The sequence below is a fragment of the Podarcis gaigeae genome, assembly GCF_964106915.1.
Source record: "Podarcis gaigeae genome assembly, chromosome: 11".
Taxonomy (NCBI): Eukaryota; Metazoa; Chordata; class Lepidosauria; order Squamata; family Lacertidae; genus Podarcis; species Podarcis gaigeae.
This window is the reverse complement of record NC_139687.1, coordinates 30,424,997-30,445,742: the sequence shown is the minus strand read 5'-3', so window position 1 is coordinate 30,445,742 and position 20,746 is coordinate 30,424,997.

Below are 20,746 nucleotides of genomic sequence, written 5' to 3'. Positions count from 1 at the left end.
CCAGTATGGATATTTTAACCCAAACCAGAAATACGTGCTTATTCAAACAAGCATTGAACTTGTGGAGACAAAAATAGAGCCTTAAGACTTAGTTTAATGCTTTAATTTAACTATTTGATTCTGCCCACTTGGTGATTTGTTCATATATTGTCACAGAGGCCGTGGTTGAAACACTCCACCGCTTAGATGTTGCAAGAGGGGGGGGCACATCCAATTGCATGAGTGGAGCTGCCTCCCATTTCTGCTGATTCCTCCCCAGCTATAGTGCCCCCCTCAGCAAGCCATTCTGCAGGGTTCCCCAACCCTTTGGAGTACAGTGAGATGGGGGTGTTTTGTCCCTTTCTGTTTATACAGAAACTCACCACAAACCAAATTAATGATATAGCAAACTGTATTCTGAAAGAGGCCTTGCACAGAGTAGCGAGAAACTTCTCCAGCCAAGCCACACCATCGAGTCAGTTCTCCAGGAGTTGACCTCCTGAGCCATGGCTTTTTTCTCCTATGGAAACCATGAGCCAGATACTTATTGGATTAAAATGAAGAAAATATATAGTGAGGGAAACGGGATGGGAAAGGAAGGGCCCATTTCAGAAACAGAATTCTGTTCCTGGTTCTTTGGACCCAAGAGCACAGTTTGTCTTTTAGCTGTGAAAATAATTTAGCATGTGGTAAGTTAAAAGCTGGTTCCACTCAGCCATTTTCCCACAACATGGTAGCTTTTAGAGAATGTCTAAATAGGGTAGAAAAGACCCATGCGATTGGTCCTGCCTTTGTGGTTACAGTATTTTCACACACACACACACACACACACACACACACACACACAGACAGTCATTCAGCATGGGAACCCAACAGAACGAAGTGGAAGAAAAATAATGTCTATGACACTGTTCTAGGAACTTCAGCCTTACACCAATTGTGTATTGTTTGGTTCACATTTCGATGCAGACCAAATTGACGTTTGCAGAGGAACACATGTGCCCCTGAGCGGTTGCACAGAAGAACTATGAGTTAGATGCTGCATTTCTCCTTGTACATATATGCAAGATGAAACCAATATGCCCAAGAATAGGCAAAATATTGTTGCACGTCATTCCAATCGCTGAGAGGTGTAAGATTCTAGAGGTTTCAGGTGCTTACCTTGGGCTGTGTTTCCTTTGGAATGAGGTAAAGTAGAGACTGTGGTGTGATTAGCATATGTGGGCTGGATCTACACTGACCTTTTTAACTTTATTAGAATGATATTAGCTATATTGTTCTAAAACATGGGTATGCAAACTAAGGCCTGGGGCCAGATCCGGCCCAATCGCCTTCTCAATCCAGCCCATGGATGGTCTGGGAATCAACGTGTTTTTACATGAGTAGAATGTGTGCTTTTATTTAAAATGCATCTCTGGGTTATTTGTGGGGTATAGGAATTTGTTCATTTCCCCCCTCCAAAAAAATATATATATATAGTCCGGGCCCCCACAAGGTCTGAGGGACAGTGGACCAGCTCCCTGCTGAAAAAGTTTGGTGACACCTGTTCTAAAACATCACATACTGCTAACACCCCAAGACTTGGTTAAATTCTAACACTTACTGGATCCAGGAATTTAGAGAGGTCTGGCACCCATAGACTCATGACAATGTGTATGATAATTGTATTTCAGCAAAATTCTGTTGTGCATTAAAAAAAAATACACTGATGTGGAAATGAGACAGAACAGATCAATAACTGGGAAATGTGTGAAACATAGCAGAACAGAAATACACTGATCCATGCAACCCCACCACCCACTCACCAGCATGTTTTACCATCATACTTAATGTCTCTGTGTCTTACACCAAGCAACCACATATTACACAAAAGAGAATGCTAATCATACTTTGATTTCAGACGAGGGTTTGAATTTTGTGCTTATGCTCCTATTAATTATTTTACTGGATTATGTAAGAGAGATCTCTGTGAATCAATACCAAGATGTGATATAAGGTGCTTACTTCTGAAAATTTCAAATGAAAATCAATTTTGTCCTGAATAACGCAACGGTAGTTCAGAACATAGGAAACACTCCATCACTCTGATCCATCTAGATTCACTATGCATGTGGAAGTACAATTCTGCATGCAAAGTCTCAACCCAACAGAAACTGCAGGGACAAAGGAGTTAAGTATGTGTGATTCTCCTTTCCAGTCAGATACAGGGAACACTTTCAAATATTCTACTCATCACTTGTTCAAGAGGGGAGCAGAGAGAGGTCAGGATCCACCCTCTGCTCCCTCTTCCTTGCCAAAGTGCTAATCATCAGAATTTCAGCTATTTTGAAAGGCTCCCTTCCATGCACTTGGATGAAGGTATAGGTGTATCAGTTAATACAGATTATTAGGTTTAAAGAAGGTAGCACTACAGCTGTGAACTTTTCAGATCTGTGGCTCATAATATGAACTTTCCAATGAACTGCCGAGAGAATCAATTTACAGCACAATCGTATACATGTCTACTCAGAAGTAAAGCCCATTGAGTTCACGTACAGGATTGCAGCCTTGGTTTGACATCTATGGATTAACTATACCTACCTCTGAATTTTCTCTCTGGGTGCTTTTCATGTTTTAAGATGAATGAAATGAATATGAAAACAGTGCAAGCAGGATCCATAGCTCAGTAGCAGAGTACAAACTCTGAATGCAGGTCTTTAGCACCTCTAAATGAACTGACATCACGTGGCAGGTGCTCAGAAACATCTCTCTCTCACTGGTTGCATTCAGAAGGCACTTTAGTTCATATTCCTGTTGATTATTTAATTTTTGTGTTTTTGGAATCTAATGGAATCTAGTGTAAGTTTACTGCTCATTTCCATGTGAATTGTTTGCAGCCTTGAAATCCTTAATATCGCAGGATTTTTGCTCACATAACAAAACTTTGGGAAATATTTTAGTACACTGGCATTCCCAGGAGAGACCTACTTGCTGTGGGAAAGTGAGAATTTGAATAAAGATAAGGAGCCAATAGGAGAACAGAAGCAGTCATGCTCAGAAAGGGTGAGGAGGTAGTCATAGAATCATAGACATGTAGAGTTGGAAGGGACCCCATAGGTCATCAAGCCCCTGCAATGCAGGAATCTCATCTAAAGCATCCATGGCAGGTGGCCAGCCAACCCCTTCTTAAAAACCTCCAATGAATGAGAGTCCACAACCTCCTGAGGGAGTCCATTCCACTGCCATACCTCTCTTCTGTCAGAAAGTTTTTCCTGATAAGTTGGAATTTCCATTCTTATAATTTGACTCCATTGGTTTTGGTCCTACTCTCCAGAACAGGACAAAACAAGCTTGCTCCATCTTTGCCCTTTAGATATTTGAAGATGGCTATCATAGCCACAACCTGTCCCATGATATTCATTGTGGCACACCATGTCTGCTGCTGTGAATGAAATGTAGCATGACGTGGCAGGATATCAATAAAAAAAAGCCACAGTTTCATAACACAACTGGTTGGTTGGCATGCGTCTGTCTCAAGAAACAATAGAAGAGAGTGCCTTTGGGGCTGAAATCAAGGAGTGGCGTGTGGTGAAATTTTCCAGAGAGGAACAGTTTGAGCCAGAGGCGCCAGCTTGTGAGGGGGATGGGGTGCCAATGTCATTCATGTGACATTATGATGTGGCGAACCGGGTTTGCATCCCCGCAGCTGCTGGGTGACCTTGGGCTAGTCACACTTCTCTGAAGTCTCTCAGCCCCACTCACCTCACAGAGTGTTTGTTGAGGGGGACGAAGGGAAAGGAGATTGTTAGCCGCTTTGAGACTCCTTAAGGGGAGTGAAAGGCGGGATATCGAGTCCAAACTCTTCTTCATCATCATCACTCCTCCCTCCCTAAGTCAGACAGAAGCTTCCTGGGCTTTGCAAACGAGGTACCAGAGCTCTGGAGGCACCAGGGGAACATTTAGGGGAATAACCTAGTCCCCTTAGTCCAGTGACCGCACACTACTGAAATCAAGCTTTTGGAGAATGATATGGAAGACATGTTTTGTTGTAGCTGGGACAGATGAAGGTTTCTGCTTGTGCTGGTGCAGGTGTACCATGTCGTTTCTTCTTTCTGAGCTTAGTGTAAAAGGAACATTAGAAATTGAAACAAAAGCACTAACATTATAGCCAATAGAACTAATGGATTAAACCTCACATCTTAAAGGAGCCCTTAAAACCACAGAGAGTCCCTGCCGATCAGAGGTAACAATACTAGACTAAATATCCTGATCTGGTATGAGGCAGCTGCCTATGGTATTCTGCACAGAGGTGCCTTTGTTACTTTTTTTTAAAATAAGAAATTTTAAGATGAAAATAATAGGAGGGTGACATGAAAATCCCAGGATTACAAAGGGATTTTCGCTTAAGTGATTTACTGCACTAATAACAAAGCAAACTATTTTGCTGGTAGTTTTTATTCATGGTCACACCAGATTTGCCTTTCAACAAGACTTTGGTGTCTACTAGAAGTGGTAATGTTGAAAACCAAATGCTGAAAACTGCCTAGCTTTGAAATAAGAGGTGTTTTCTTCTTCACCAAAAGAATTGATATAATTATAATAAAGTTAGACTCACAGATGGGAACTTTTCTCTTTCGCCTTGTAAACAGCTTTTCTTTTCTCTTCTTTTTTTTCCTTGTAGAAATGAAGAGAGGAATCTCATTTTTGGAACAACCAGTGCTGCCTTGCATAAGAACTCAAAGAGTCTGTTATCATTTGTGCAACTGATGTAAAAAAGAAATGCATATAAGAATAAATTGTAACGTAAGGGTGCTGCTGTTCTAGGCAAAAGTCTCCTCAATTAGTAAAGCATCACTGCACTGTCAGATCTTGCTAACTAACATGTTGTTGTGATGCTGTATATATTGACTTTAAAAAACTGGGGCCAAATTCTAAGTATAGAGGCACTTCCCCTCCAATATTTAAGATGAAAACAGAGATGTTCTTGCATACTTGACAGTGCAATCCTATGCATATCTTCTAAGAAGTAAGTCCCGTTGAATTTGATGGAGCCTACTCCCAAGTACCGTATTTTTCAGTGTATAAGACCCCCCCCTCCGTGTATAAGATGCCCCCTATTTTGGGGGGACTCCAATTTCAAAAAATGGGGGGATTGCCCAGAATTGTTGAGCTTTTTTTGAGGCGGAATGCTGAAAATCACTCACCAGACTGACAATCACTGTCAATCGCATGCAAACGTCACAAAAGGAACAAAGTGTGTGTCCGATCACCACTAGCATGCACAGTTACCACAGCGGAAGTCTATACATGGCAGCCCTTGCCACAGCCACCAATCAACAACCCAATGGACGCAGCAGCCGCCAATTCAAAGCAGCCCTTGCCACAGTCACCAATCACCCACCCAATCACCTCTAACAACCTCCTGCCACCAATCGCCTGGCTGCCACCAATCACCTGTTCCTCCTCTGCACTATCCGTGTATAAGGCAAGCCCCAATTTTGAACATTATTTTACAGTAAAAAAAACCTTGTCTTATACACGGAAAAGTACGGTATATGGTTATAGGATTGCAACCTACAACACCTCAATGTAAGGACCATTGCCGATCCAATCACCACCATTACACAATAGCTCAAGTCCCTTCTCTCCCTGGCATACACACTGAACTTTGCAATAGTCTGGGTTGATTGATTGATTGATTGATTGATTGATATTACTTGACTGATATTACTTTACTTTTCTTGAGTTCCTCCAAGGAGCTCAGGGTTGTGTACATAATCCTATTCCTAGGTTATCCTCCTAACTACCTTGTGAAGTAGGTTAGGTTGATAGATGGTGGCTGCCTCAGGGTCACCCAGTGAATGTCAGGGCTGTGTGGTGATTTGAACTTGGCCTAATCCCTCATTCTAGCCAATGTCCCAAATACACCAAGACTGTCAGAAATTACAGGCACCAGGTTTGGAAGTTTTAGCAGCCAACAAACACTGGGAAACTTAATTATTTCTAGATCATATACAGGTGTACATGGCACTCTGTTCTGTCTAGTTAAACACCTTGGATGGACTACTTTACAATCAATCTCTCATTGGCAGCCCCACACATGCCCCACAAATCTGATCTGATGGGTTGGGAGGCCTCCTGGACATTCGATAGTATGACATTGGATCTCACTCATTATTTCAGATATATCAGTCTGAATTGTCCTGACTCCAGATTCCAGCAGCAACTAAGATACCAAGTTTACAGAATTACTGGCTAAGGAGCCAGACTAGGTCCCTGACTCTGATCCTGACATTGATGACCAGGATGCCACTAAATCTGAGGTTGGTGGGTAGAAGCTTCCTGGACCAGATCCCACATTACCAGTACCTATAGATTCAGAGCCTCGTGGATGTTTTCCCCCGGGGCCCTAAGAACCGAGTGCCTTGCTGGTCCAATGTCAGAGGGTGCTCTAGGTGGAAGGCCAAGGAGTGCAAAAGATGTGGCAGTTGGCAGGTCTTAGGGTTGGCCCTTTAAGGACTCAGGCTGTAAAAAGGGGGTGGAGCCTAGGACAAATAGAATGGAAGCTGAGGCTGAAGAGGCCAAAATTCACCTCTCACCTTTGTTACACATTTTGTGATGCTCCAACACCAATCTTGCTTGCCTGCTTTGAGGACTCCTTTGCCAAGACAGGTTGGGACACCTAGAAGCAAAAGGGTGACAAAGAGCTCTCTCCATATTCACAAGCACACTTGCTTTCAGGACTTGGAAATGACTTTTATCCTAGGAAACAGAACATCTTTTTTTTTAATGTTATAGAAATCGCAAAAAGTAAAATACTACTCAAGCATGCATGTTTGTTTACAACAAACAGGAAAATAGATGCTATAGAGACAAGCAGCAGTTCTAGAAGCAATGGGGGGAGATATGTTGGGGGCGAAGCTTTTTTTGAGATGATGAAGAAGAGACACAAGACTGAGGGTGATTGCTGTAAAAGATCCATCAACTTGAATCCAAGGACTCTGCTTGAAACATTAAAGAGGCAAGCAGCAGTATTAGGAAAAACTCCACACACAAAACTGACAGAAATGGAAAAAGGAATAAAAGAAAAGAAATAAATACTACAGAATTATTCACACAAGCAAAAGCAGCTGTGTAGGATTACTATTTTAAAAGTGGATGTAATGTGCATTTCTTTTTTTAAAAAAAATGAAATATGAGCAGGTTTTTAAAGAAAACATTTTTTAAAAAAAACTATGCTGAGGAGAAAATGAAGAAAAGAAAAAATAAATTCAGAAGAAAGTGCTACATTTTGTTCAAAATAGCTGGAGGGCACCAGGTTGGGGAAGAGTGGGTTCAAGTAAGCCACCACTAAGAAGCCACTGTGAGCACACATTCTGTGTACAAGGAAGCTTAGAAATTAAAGGCACAGAGGTCTGTTGCTTTCAAAGACCCATAAACCACAAGAATTTAACAGATCAAATCACATGCACCCATTCAAGAAACTCACTGATTGTTTTTCCCAGAGTTCCGTCTGTCTTTTTAGTTCATTATAACATTTGGGATGAACTAACTTACAGGTCTTTTGGAATTCGTCCTAGATTTAGGGACTGCATCTATTACAAACACTACAGAAAAGTTAACCAATGTTCTACTGAGGAAAACATTATAATCACTCCTTGTGTGGCTTCTGCAGTATAGTCAACTTCCAGCACTCAGGAGCAAAATAAATATCAGAGCAGATTTTACCAACAAGTAAAGCAAGCTTTATAGCCCTAAATAATTTAAAGTAGAAAACTGCCATAAGGTTACCTCATCACCTAAATTCCATGTATCCGAAAGCTGATTCGGGGGAAAATCTAATCGTTGACTCATTTGCTCAACTATCCTCTCTAACACCCAGAACAATATTAGACAAGTTTAAAAGAATGGTTCTGAAATGAAAAACATACATGATCCATCTACTTGCGTGAGCAATGTAAGTCACAGAATGTCCATAGGGCTTCAGTGAATGAATAGCCTTACCAGATGTTCCAATGCTCATGTGAGTAGACCACTCACTGTTATTTCTGCATAGGAACATATGAAGCTGCCTCCTACTGAGTCAGGTCATTGGTCCATTGGTCAGTGCTGTCTCTATTGACTGGCAGTAGTTCTTCAGAATTTCAGACAGGAGTCTCAGCCCTTACCTGGAGATGGCAGGGACTGAACTTGAGAATTTCTGAACACAAAGTAGATGTCAGTAAGCTATAGCCCTTCCCAAACCGAGCTGGTGGCTAGACCGTCTGAGCGGGTCCTCTGCTTCTTCTAATGATAATATCAGTTGTGCACGTTTTTTCCTCTCAATTTCTAATTTTCTCCATGTTTGAAGACAGAAGAATGTTGGGCTCCATCAAAGGTCTACATTCCCTCCACCTTCCCTTCTTTTTCACTGCACGCACAGGCCCTCGCGCACACGGTCTGAGCTTGTCGACAGCTTAATAAAATACAAATGATAATTAGAGACACTTGATCCAAAGGAAAGCACCACAGAAACAAAAAGGTCATCTTTTTTTTATTTCCAAATGACCTAATTAGAAAAGCCTGGAGTGTTGGCTTCAGTATAAGGGTTTTACACATCTTTTCACACAGACTTCCTGCTTGAAATCAGTTCAGTTTAGTGTGCCTGAAGAAAAAAGAGCATTTTATGCCAGCTCAATTACACCTCCCAGAAAAACACCTTCCTCAATTTCCCACATGCTTGATCCGCTGAATGAGTACATCTGATTTACCATCCCATGATGACCATAGGCTATCCTGTGCCAGAAACCTCTGCCAATGTCAAAGAGAGCCTAAAACAGTACTTTAACATCGTTTTGGATAGACATGTATTAATAGTCCAGCAGGAAGCAGCCCACATTCCTGGCCATGGATCACTTTCTGGAGGGGGGAATCATTTGCCTGCTTGCCTTACTGTTCTCAGTTATTGCTTCACATTAATTTCTCTGCAGATGCATAGGTAGAAGTACCAAACAATGCTTGGGGGTATATGCAGTCAATAACCATGCTTTTTGTTAGTTCCCAGTAGGGTTGGGCAAATCGGTCAGTTTTGGTTTCCCTTAGCTTCTCTTTCTTTTAGTCTCAAATTCAGTTCTCCACATTAGTTCTCCACATTTGCAATTTCTTTTTATAGTCCTCACAAAACTTCATCAACATTTTAGTGCAAATTTCTCCTCATATGCATATTTGGGGATGCAGTTTCCCCTAATACTGTATGCACATTTTTGCAAAGCAATTTCCTCCAATGTAATATGTGGTTCTTTTCACCAATACATGCATTTTTATGCAGGTGTTACCCTCGTATATGATTTCTTGTACACATTACTTGGCTGGAAAACTGTGTTGCCAAATTCAAAAGTTTGAATTTCAAAGGACGGCTGTGCTTCAGGTCATATATTGTTTTAGAAACTTTGAATTAGGTAAGGTTAAAGGTAAAGGACCCCTGGCAGTTACGTCCAGTCAGAAACGACTCTGGGGTTGCAGCGCTCATCTCGCTTTACAGGCCAAGGGACCTGGCATTGCCAACAGACAGTTTTTCCGGTCATGTGGGCAGCATGACTAAGCCGCTCTGGCGAAACCAGAGCAGTGCACGGAAACACAGTTTACCTTCCCGCTGGAGTGGTACCTATTTATCTACTTGCACTTTGACGTGCTTTCGAACTGCTAAGTGGGCAGGAGCTGGGACCAAGCAATGGGAGCTCACCCTTTCACGGGGATTCGAACCGCCGACCTTCTAATCAGCAAGCCCCAGGCTTGGTGGTTTAGATAGTTCACTTTTAAAGGCAAAAAGAATTTTTTCGTTTGGGTTTTTTAATTTAAATATTAAATGTGTATACTGCCCTTCATCCGTAGATCTCAGGGAGGTTCACAGCATAACAATACAAGATAAAAACACAGAATACATAATAAAAACAAAAGCAATACAATACCTCCCCCCATTTCCTTAGTCCCCAAAAGTATATACTGAGCCTATGTGCATACAGGACTGTTCTGAAGGTCTAATGCAGTGGTCACAACCATTTTTTGGCCATGCCCCACCTAAGCATCTCTAAAACCCTGATGCCCCACCCCGTGACATATAACTCTTATTATTCAAAATGTGAGCTCCTGTTCACGTGGAGGAAGCCTAAAAGGCCATTCACTTTTATTAACTCATTCTGGAATTGCCCCCCTTAAAAATCAAATTGCCCCCCTGTGGGGCATGTGCCCCACATTGGGAACAACGGGTCTAGTGAATGAACATAGACCAGGGGTTGGATTTGTTGCCATAATTCCACTCTCCCTACACAAGTTCCCTGTATGCGCAGAGGACAACTTGAAAGGTGGTTCAGTTTGCTCCTGAGGGAAAGGATATCTCAGAGGGGATTGGGACAGTTCAATCTTACACCCTCACCCCCTTAGGGAAGGCTGTGCAAAACTGCTGTTTTGGACTCAGAGTATGTAACTCCCTCTATTTCTGATGTTTAGGATGTCATTGCCCTTGGGTTAAGTAGCCAAAACAGCACCAGCCATACACAAGAGGAAGGTAGTGGCAGGTTTAGTATAGTCCCAAGGTTTGTAAAAGTCCAAAGACATCCATGAGGAAATTCATATGGGGATTAAAACCCCACAAAACCCCAGTGAGAACCAAGCATGTTCAGTGACCGCATAATGCTGATAAACTGTTGGAAGGAGGCAGAAAATGGGGGTGAGGAAAGTGGAAATGGAATGGCTGAAACCCTGAACAAGCAACACTTTGCACTGCAACATTTTGTGTAGCATCACAAAGTGGTTTTAATTTCCTATCCGTAATTGCCTTTGAACTTCGGGTTCCTGTCTTTGTTTTCTTTTTCCTCCTATACAATTTCCTTCAATCTTGATGGAAGTGCATCCTCTTAAAACATTTGCACCTGCACAGGTCTGGGTGTGTTACTTGAGAAAGAACTGGGTCACTAAGATATAACATGGTTTCAAATACTGAAAGGTACAAATTTTACATGCCAGTAAATCCATCTGTTCAACGTAGAAAATGAGGAAATGCATTTATCTTCAAAATGACAGGCATTAATAATGCTACCTGAAAAGGGGGGGGGGGGAGCCCTTGCATATAACTTGATGGTTTTAGATTTTTTTTTTTACCTGTTCAGTATGAAAGCTCATATAATTAGAAAGACAGTGTCCTTTTCAAAATAACTGACAATCACAGCAAAGGGCAAAAAGATAAAATATCTCTTCCTAAAACAAAGAAGTTTTGGTCAGAAAAAAAGCTGAATCTCTGAACACAGGGAGGAGAAAAGAATTAAAAGCCTGAACCCAATGATCACCAAGTAAGAAAGAAAGAAAGAAAATTTCTCCTACTGTGGAACTACTGTTATGATTTTCCTTCGATTGTCGTTCACCAATAAAAGGGGGCAGGAATACAGGGCTAAAACAAGATTTTTCACCTCTCTTAGGAAGCTACCTTGTGCTCGATCAGTCCATCTATGTAGTTCATAGTCAACATAGAAAGGTAAAGGTAAAGACCCCTGACAGTTAAGTCCAGTCACGAACAACTCTAGGGATGCGGCACTCATCTCGCTTTACTGGCTGAGCGAGCCAACGTTTGTCTGCAGACAGTTTTTCTGGGTCATGTGGCCAGCATGACTAAGCCGCTTCTGGTGAAACCACAGCAGCACACGGAAACGCCGTTTACCTTCCCACCGGAGTGGTACCTATTTATCTGCTTGCACTTTGATGTGCTTTCGAACTGCTAGGTTGGCAGGACATAGTCAACATAGTCCCTCTATATGCAAAGCATGAAGTCTGCTACTGAGCTACAGCTATGCATCATAGGAAGTGTGACATTCCTTTGGCCAAAGGGTCAAAGACACAGTTGCTAGGGATGTACTGAATACTTGGGAAGGCCTTAGGTATGGCCAGACCCAATTCTGTGCAAGATTGGGGATGTGCAAGAGTTACATATCAGCAACAAAGATCTCCTTGTGGCGTTTGCTGGAAGTTGGTCAAGGCAGTTGTTGCACATGACCATCTGGCCCCGTGTTTGCTAATATAGAGTCTGTGGCCACAATGACACCCTTGTGTTCTTTCCCTGGTGACCTCCTGGGAGCTCACTATAGGGACAAATTATTCATTACCCTGCAGGTAGATGAAAGCCAATCGGAAGATTACCTCTGGACTATTTCTCAGCTGTTTGTACATTTACATCACAACATATCACAAAATATACTATCTTATTCTTGCCCCATCTTCCTCAGTTACAAATTTAATTATACAATATAGGTATACCCAAAATCTGGCTATGATATTGGGAAGAGGGAAAATGTGAAGGTGCTCCTTAAGGGCTTTCTCCTCATTTTTGCTTTCATTTCTCAGTAGAGGGGAACCTGACTTCTGACATTTCAGAAGCCCCCGAGAATTAAAGGTTGGGAATAATGGTCTCCTTTCCAGTTTTGCCTTCGTACTGTTTTCAGGCTGCAGAACCCTTGGAATCAGGATTAAGCTGTAAAAGAGAAAATGTCAGTACTGGAGCTCTACAGAATGCTGTGTTTTGCTTTTTTTAAAAAAAAATGCTACTTTCTTCTCACCTTACCACCTTTGAGGATGACAGTGGGAGATCTTAGAAGTAGAATAGCTGGGGATTTCGCAGCATGGATTATGATGATCCACATGCTTCTCTTTAAGAGCCTAAAATACCACTGGACAGAAACCATCCAGGTGAATAATCAGATTTAATAACCAGAGCACCTCTGACCTGAACTCCTGTTTACTAGGATAATTTTCCATTCTTCCACCATTCAGCAAGCACACAGAAAACCTACAATACCACTCTTAGTGGTTTTTTAAATGGTCACATTTAAAAGAAAGTCTTTAGGATATTCAATCCCCTGTTACAATGCAGGCTTATGCGGAAAAAGCTTCCCATGTCTGCTGGAAATGCTGAGGTGATGATGATGATGATGATTAGGTAAAATGGTCAGATATGGAAACTGGGAACTAACACACCTTCCATTTCACATTTGCCTTCTCCTTTCTCATACAATGTATTCACTACACATCACTGATGTTAATTTTCGGTGGGTTTTTTTTCCTCATTAAAAAAAAAATCCCTCAAAACGTAGGTTTATGTAAGCTGTACAATCCAAACTGGAAAGATTTCTGCTTTGTTTGGCAATGGAAAGAACCTTTTTTTTTTACAGGTTTTCTCTTTCTGTCTTCACATTTCTTAAGCTGGCTGTACGGCTTGATTGGGGCAATAGGAGTGAGAAGGGGAACACGATCTGCCCAACCTAGTAAAGCAAATATGTTTCCTTTCTTATATCATTTCAGTGTTTGCTTTATTGCTTACATATCTGATCCAAAGTCATTTTAGCTCATACAAGTCCTGCCTGTTTGAAAAAAAAAGTAATGTTTTCCTTATGTTCCTTTTTCTTCTTTTTTTTCAAACTTTTATATGTAGTTAATTGAGCTGAGTGAAAAGAAGTAGTAACGTCTGTTGCTTCTCCTTGACGATGAACATACAGGCTGTGAGGTGAGGAAGGTTACCAAAAGGAAATAATTTGTTCCTGCCCACACATCAGACTGTGAAAATATTTCTTGTCATAAATATGCTTGTGATGTTGAATATTCATTACAAAGAGTTAAACTGCAAGCTCTGGACGGACTTGCACAGGCCTCTTCTCTACTGATGACAAAAATAAATAAATCATTAAATGCTCATTGTTTTAAAATAAAATGTTTATACAGTACCTGGAAGTCAACACTGGTCTCAGACCCACCTTTTTAAAAGTTTGGTGGGTGAAAGTTTGGTGGCCATTCGCATTAAAACGCACATTATGAATACTGAAGTAAAACTAAGAGGTGGAGATAGAAGAATCAAGTTCTGAATGGGGTTCAAAAGGAAAAGTGTTGAATAAAAAAACACACACACACACACACACCATTTTTAAAATCCTCAGTTGGTATGAAAGAAGATTCTGGCAACAGATAGTATGTAAGTGACACATACCCAGACTCTTTTCAAGAACATTTTATTTTTTAAAAAAATTCCCTCGTCTCCACTTGAGAGAAATGGTGTGGTGTAGTGGCAAGACGGTTTAATATTAAATCCCTGCTCAGCCATAAAATTTAATGGGTGACCTGAGACGAGCTCTTGGCTTAGCCTACCTCAAAAATGTGCTGTGATAATTTTTTTTTGATGGCTTGAGGAGCAAGGGTGGGGTGCCAGTTTGAAATTATTATTGTTGTCCTTGCATACGATAACTGCATTTCAATTTTACAGGAGGGAAATTAAATTATATTTAAGAAAAAACTATAAAGGATCTGGCGTTAAAGGATCAGGCAAGAAGTCTTGAAGGACAGTTAAATGTGTTTTCAAAAATGAAATTCAGAAAAGTCTCTCATTTTCACAAAAGGGGGGGGGTGAGTTGGATTCAGAGAAGGTTCTTTCACCATGGAAAGAGACCTTTGCGTTTGGTTGCAGGGAGGAGTCAACATTAGCGTTGTCACACTGGCACCTACTGGCAAGTTTCTGAAAGAAATCAATGTGGAGTCCACTTCATGAGCCCAGTTGCTTTACCTAAATGGTTACAGAATGTCCCTGCCAAACCTGTCAATGCAGAAGTCGAAGGATAATTCTTTCCTGATAACCCTGCCAATAATAACGAGTTTGCGTCACCTTTAGCAACGAAAAGGGACCTAAATAGTGGGAAAACAAATATTGTCACCAAAATGTTAACGAAATGCTAATATGCATGCTAATAAGTTGTCACAGAATTGTCACTAAATTCAGGTTGTCCTGTCCTATCTTTTGTGAACGAGGACGTCCAGCTTTAGAAAACCTACTGATTGTGCCTCTTTGTTCCTTTTTTGTTCGTCTGAAAAGAAAAGAAAAATGTCACCGGTTACAGAGCACAGATCTGTGTTGTTTATTGTACAGAGAACTGAAGAATGTTTTATTCGCTAAACCACAAGGATGTAGACCACTGTCCAGACAATGACTAACACACCATTGGGTACTTCAGACAATTTGCTCTGCCAATTAATTAAAAACAGTTTGGTATGCCAAGATTTTTGAAATATATGCTCACAGGGAGAGACAAGGAGGGAAGCTCCCATGAATTCTGTAACCCTTGCTTGAATCAGCACGAGGTCTTCAAGGGAAGTCTGGAACTGGAGCCTGTCCAAAGAAGAAACATGCCTAGACAGATATAGGGGTGCAAGCACATAAGAACATCATCAGAGCTTGCTGGACCAGGCCAATGGCCCATCTAGTCCAGCGTCCTGTTCTCACAATGACCAACCAGATGCCTGTGGGGAACCTGCAAGCAGGAGTCAAGCACAAGAACCCCTCCCCTCCTTTGGTTTCCAGCAACTGGCGTTTAGAAGCATTGTGGCAGAGCATAGCCATCATGGCTAGTAGCCAACAATGGCCCACAATAGCTGTCTTTCACCATCCAGGCATTCACACACTTGCCACTAAGCCACAGTGGGCCCCTCTTCTACTTTATTTGTTAACCAGTCTGGTGCAACTGGGCAACGTCGACTCTCCTCATCCATGGCAGCAAAGCAGACATACTGGACAAGTTGAGTGTGTTGGTGGGTGTCTTCTCCCCATTCCACTTCACATAAAAGCATCAAATGCTTAATAGTCAGCAATCACTCACGCAGGATGTGAGGGATTTGCATGATCATAATCATACTTTATTGACGTTAGTAACAATTTACTAATTATCAGCAATAGGTTTCTGAAAAACATTTTTCTTTCCATTAAGTTTGTTTCCTAGTGCTCCTCTGAGGCACAACTGAATATTCATGTGTACATCAAATCACAGTTAATTTGGCTTGTGGTTTTTTTCTTTTTTTTCTCCCCCAAGATAGGCTGCAAGCCCATCATTTTTGTTGTATGTTTACAGCATTCGCTCTATGTATAAAGTCCTTACTGGTCTGTTTCATTACCAGATAACATTGTTTTCAAAAGGAACTGAATGGTGTGTTCTATAGTTGGGCTCTATGTCTACTCTTGGAATAATCTTGTGTAACAATGTCTACACCTCTGTGGGCCTCTAGGCCTTTTCTGAACGCTTGTCTCCATGGGTTTTCAATCACATGGAGAAAGGCAGTTGGGTGAAGCTTCAGGAAGAATCAGGAAGTCAGAAGGGGAGAAGCCTGCCTATTTATGTATATTATGTTGGAAGCCATTCAGAGTGGCTGGGCAACCCAGTAAGATGGGCAGGGTATAAGTACCGTAGGTTTCTTCTTCTTCTTCTTCTTCTTCTTCTTCTTCTTCTTCTTCTTCTTCTTCTTCTTCTTCTTCTTGTCTCCATGAGCTAGAACCCTGCATGCCAGCTAAGAGGGGCACCAACACATGTTAAGCAACTTCCCCTCTTCACATCTTCCCCTATCATGTTGATAGTAGGTTTGTGTCAAAACCTGTCACCCACGTCCTCATTTTGTGCACCTGAAAAAGAGGCTCCTGCATTGTGTATTGCTCATACTTCTTTTACAAAGAGTTTTAGGGTTTTTTGTATACTTTTGGTGGGTGACTGAGCTTACATTATTGTTGAAAGATGACCATATTAAATATTTCTGCAGCAGTTTGCAGCCTCCCCAGCTGCCTGTGCTGCCTGATCTCAAAAAGGGTGATGGGAGGAATTATTACATGGCAAATTAAGTGTGGAAAGCAGGGACAGATGGCTACTGAGCATTTCTATTACTATTATTTATTGAATTTCTATACTGCCCTTCAGTTGAAGATCTCAGGGCAGTTTACAATATAAAAACACAAAAAATACCATCATAACAAACAAAACAATACCTCCCACAGTTTAAAAAGCCATAGTTTAATTAGCCAAAGGCCTGGGATAAGAGGAATGTTGCAGTGAGATTAGTCTACTCACTAATTTTGTTTTTTAAGGAAGCCCTTCCTTTTACACACACACGCACACACACACACACACAAAATGTGCATTGATTTAAAACTGAAAAAAGAGAGACTTCACTTTGAAACAAAAAACACCAAAGAGTGGTCAAGCACATGGTAAGCTGTCTGCCCTTTGCACCTCTCCTTCTGCACTGAAGGGAGAACCCAGCTGAAGACACCAGGGGAAGTGTAGGCATCCAGGAAGACTGTAAAGTGCAGACCACTGGAGAATTAATGGGGAGGAGGGAGAGAAAGGACATTTATCAAGCACCTTTTGGCCACCTCAAAAGTAACCCAGGCACAACAAAAACCCATGAACATTCCACTTTGATAATTTTCAAATGCAATTTCTTTTCTCATTGATTGATGGGAAATGTTCTTTAAAAATACAGGAGAATTATTTCAGTCAACAACGTTGGGGAAGGGCCAGCACAGAGTGCAACAGTAGGAGTCTGTAATTGAGAATGTAAGGCAAGAAACACCTGAAGAGGACTACTTGCTCTGTCTAATCATCTCTTGATCTGCTATGCCATTGTGGGCAAAGTACTGTATCAAAGCTGAGAATAATAGAAAGGTAGTAACACTGTGTTTTAGGATGTTTCACCTGGGAACCTTACAAATGCCATTTCCTTTAGACATGCATGGGGGGGGGGGGAGAGCATCATTTATCCCTGCTCTGAAGAGTGATTGTTTCTTTGGTGACATCAGCCGTCATCAGACCAATCCCCACCCTCATATTGGACCTCTCTCCTGTGTGTGCTTGAATGTTATGCCAACACAAGCATTTCGGCTCACCACATGGAGTGATCCCCCCATCCTCCTGCTGCACACTGTTCTGAGGGTTCTCCCAATCCCCCGATCCAATTTCAGGGGAAGGGGACACAGGGGAAGGAGAGAGGGGAAGCCCCATTGCACAAGTGGAAGTCCTTGTGTGGGGCTTCCGCTGATGGGGCTTATTAGGCAAAGCCTACCCAACAATGGCCCTGCTAAGCAAGGCCAAGAATGAATGTGGGGAGTCAGTGAAGAGCAACAGCATAGCTGCTGTCTGGAAACATAACCAGAAGGTATTGTGTGACTTGGGGAAGGAAGCAGTAATAGAGCTGAAAGAGCCCCACAGGATGGAAGCGAAGAGAAAACATAGACCAGAGGAAAGATCCATTCCAGGAAGTTGTGACTGACAGTCAACAAGAGAGACAGTTACAGATTGCCATTATAGCCCCCTTTCTAGTTACATGATTTGATGGGATTCTTGCTAGTTTTTATTTATATTCCTTGCAGTATTTACAGGCCTTCACTTTTAGTTTCCAGGACCTGATTTACTCAAAACACACATGATGTTCAGCTGCTTGATCCTTTTCAAAGAAGTGGGGTTTTTTTAATTAAAAAGAAATGACAAAGTAGCTTCAAAGCCCCCAGTCAAGTCTTGCAGCATGCCTTTAACCCTTTCCATTCCTGCCATTTACCTGTCGAAAATAGCTCCTTTTTCCACCCATGGAAGAAAAGATGTAAGCAGTTTTGATTTTTATCATGTTGAAATTTCCATCATAAAATGTTAGACCAAATAATAAAGCAGTAATTTCATAAATTTAGCAACTGCAATGAAGATGCCATTAAAATGATAGGTTAACGATGTCGCTGAAAAAGAGTAAACAGCTTAAATAAGAGTGAGTTGATCTGCACACGAATATCTTCCGGAAGTTCATGATGAGAAGTGGTAGTAATGATGCCAAGATTTGATATATATTTTTGATTCCTCAGGGGAGGGGGGCAAACTAAATTGGAAATGCAAATATTATTCAGAACCCTGTTGCTGATAAGTTATTATGTGCTTAACCACCACCACCCAAAAAAACAACCCCACAACCACTACACAATGAACATATGGGTCCATGCTACATGAAAGCTCTTGATATTGTTTGTATGTTATTGCTAAATAACCAAGGGATTTTTATCTCTACAGATACTCTTTTTAAAAATCATTCTGCCTTGGGGCAAATTGTCTTGCTTGCATTAAGAAATTGCCTTCGGGTGTCAGAAATAAAACATAAGCTTTCTGGGTTTTCAAAGAAACTTTTCACAAATGTTGAGCGCTAACTAAGTTGATGTTGTTTCTCAATATTATTTTTAATGCCCCTGTATTCCATATAGTGTAAATCAGTTGAGTGGTTTCAGAACATTTTGTCAGAGATGTTATTACTCTCAAGGCAATGAATATATCATATACTAGTGGTTCCCACGTCCCCCCCCCCCCATGGAGCACTTCAAAATTGCTGAGGACCTTGGTAAACCACTTTTTCTGCCTGTCCTATTGCTTGCTTCATCCTTTGCTAGGGAAAAAGCTGAGCTGGGACTCCAAGAAGGGGTGCTAGGCTAGAGCTAACAAACTGAAATATCAACATTCTATGATGAAATGGAAGAGATCACTAGAGTCCCTTTCAGCAAAAAAAAAAAAAAAAAAAAAATTACAAAAGCAAACAGCCTCACTAAATGCTAAAAGAAGGAAGGCCAGATTGGTGGTTTCTATTTCGTTTTTGTCATTTCCTCTATTCCAGTAAAACCCAGTTAATAATACCACATTGTTCTGCTAGCCTCGAGTCTTGCTGTTTGCCTGCTTTTTCTTCTGGCTTGTTAATAATATATGATGCCATCCTGCCCAAAATCTGCAGCTCTAGAACTCGTGCACACAGAGAGAGTGCCAGAAACATTGTGCATGTGCCCTCTAGTTGACCGTCTGTGTCAATGAAAGAAGCCCCTGTGCAGAGGTGACCCCTTTACCCCTTGTGGTTGCCATCGCTGTCCCACAGAGTTTCTGAGGGTACTGCTAGTCTGTTGCTCAAGCAACCATGTGTATCATATTGAGTCACCCTCCAGCTGCATTTTTGGTATTTGTTAATGAATTCACCATTACTGCTTACAGTGATAAGAAATCTTAATGGATGGAGAGAGAGAAACATGAAATGTTTAGTTATTACGATCCTCACACTTTCGCCAGGAGTTGTGGGTGGTATACAGGCGCCTCCCTCTCTCACACACATTTTATCCTTGCAAGAACCTTGAGAGGTGAATGATGATGAGAGATGGCGACTGGCCCAAGGTCACCCAGTGAATTCATGGCTCAGTGGGAAGTCAAACCTGATTCTCTGTATTCTATCCACCATGCAATACTGGCATTGCATTATTTTAAATTAATCTTGTAATAATTATACTAAAGGTTTTTTTAAAAAAAGGTAAAGGACCCCTGGACAGTTAAGTCCAGTCAAAGGTGACTATGGGGTTGCTGTGCTCATCTCGCTTTCAGGCCAAGGGAGCTGGCATTTGTCCACAGACAGCTTTCCGGGTCATGTGGCCAGTATGACTAAACCGCTTCTGGTGCAATGGAACACTGTGACAGAAGCCAGAGCGTATGGAGATGCTGTTTACCTTCCCGCCACAGTGGTCCCTATTTATCTACTTGCACTGGTGTGCTTTCGAACTGCTAGGTTGGCAAGAGCTGAGACCGAGCAATGAGAGCTCACCCCGTCATGGGGATTCAAACCACCAACCTTGTGATCGGCAAGCCCAAGAGGCTCACTGGTGTAGACCACAGTGCCACCCGCGTCCCCTCAACAATTCAACTATCGGGCAATCAAACAGGGTTGAACTGTATTAGAGCCAAGGCTAGGATTCTTAAACAAACAAACAAACCTGTTTCTAGTATTGTATTATTTATGGTTCTATCCTGCCCAGGGACCTTATGGTGAAGGGTGGGTAAGAAATTGCAATATCTATTATCATTATTACTGTTATTATTAGGTCTGCCTGTAATGGGGTGCTTGGAGCAAGGCAGAGGTGCCAACTTGAATAAAATATTGGGGAGGCCCAGGTAAGCTCTAC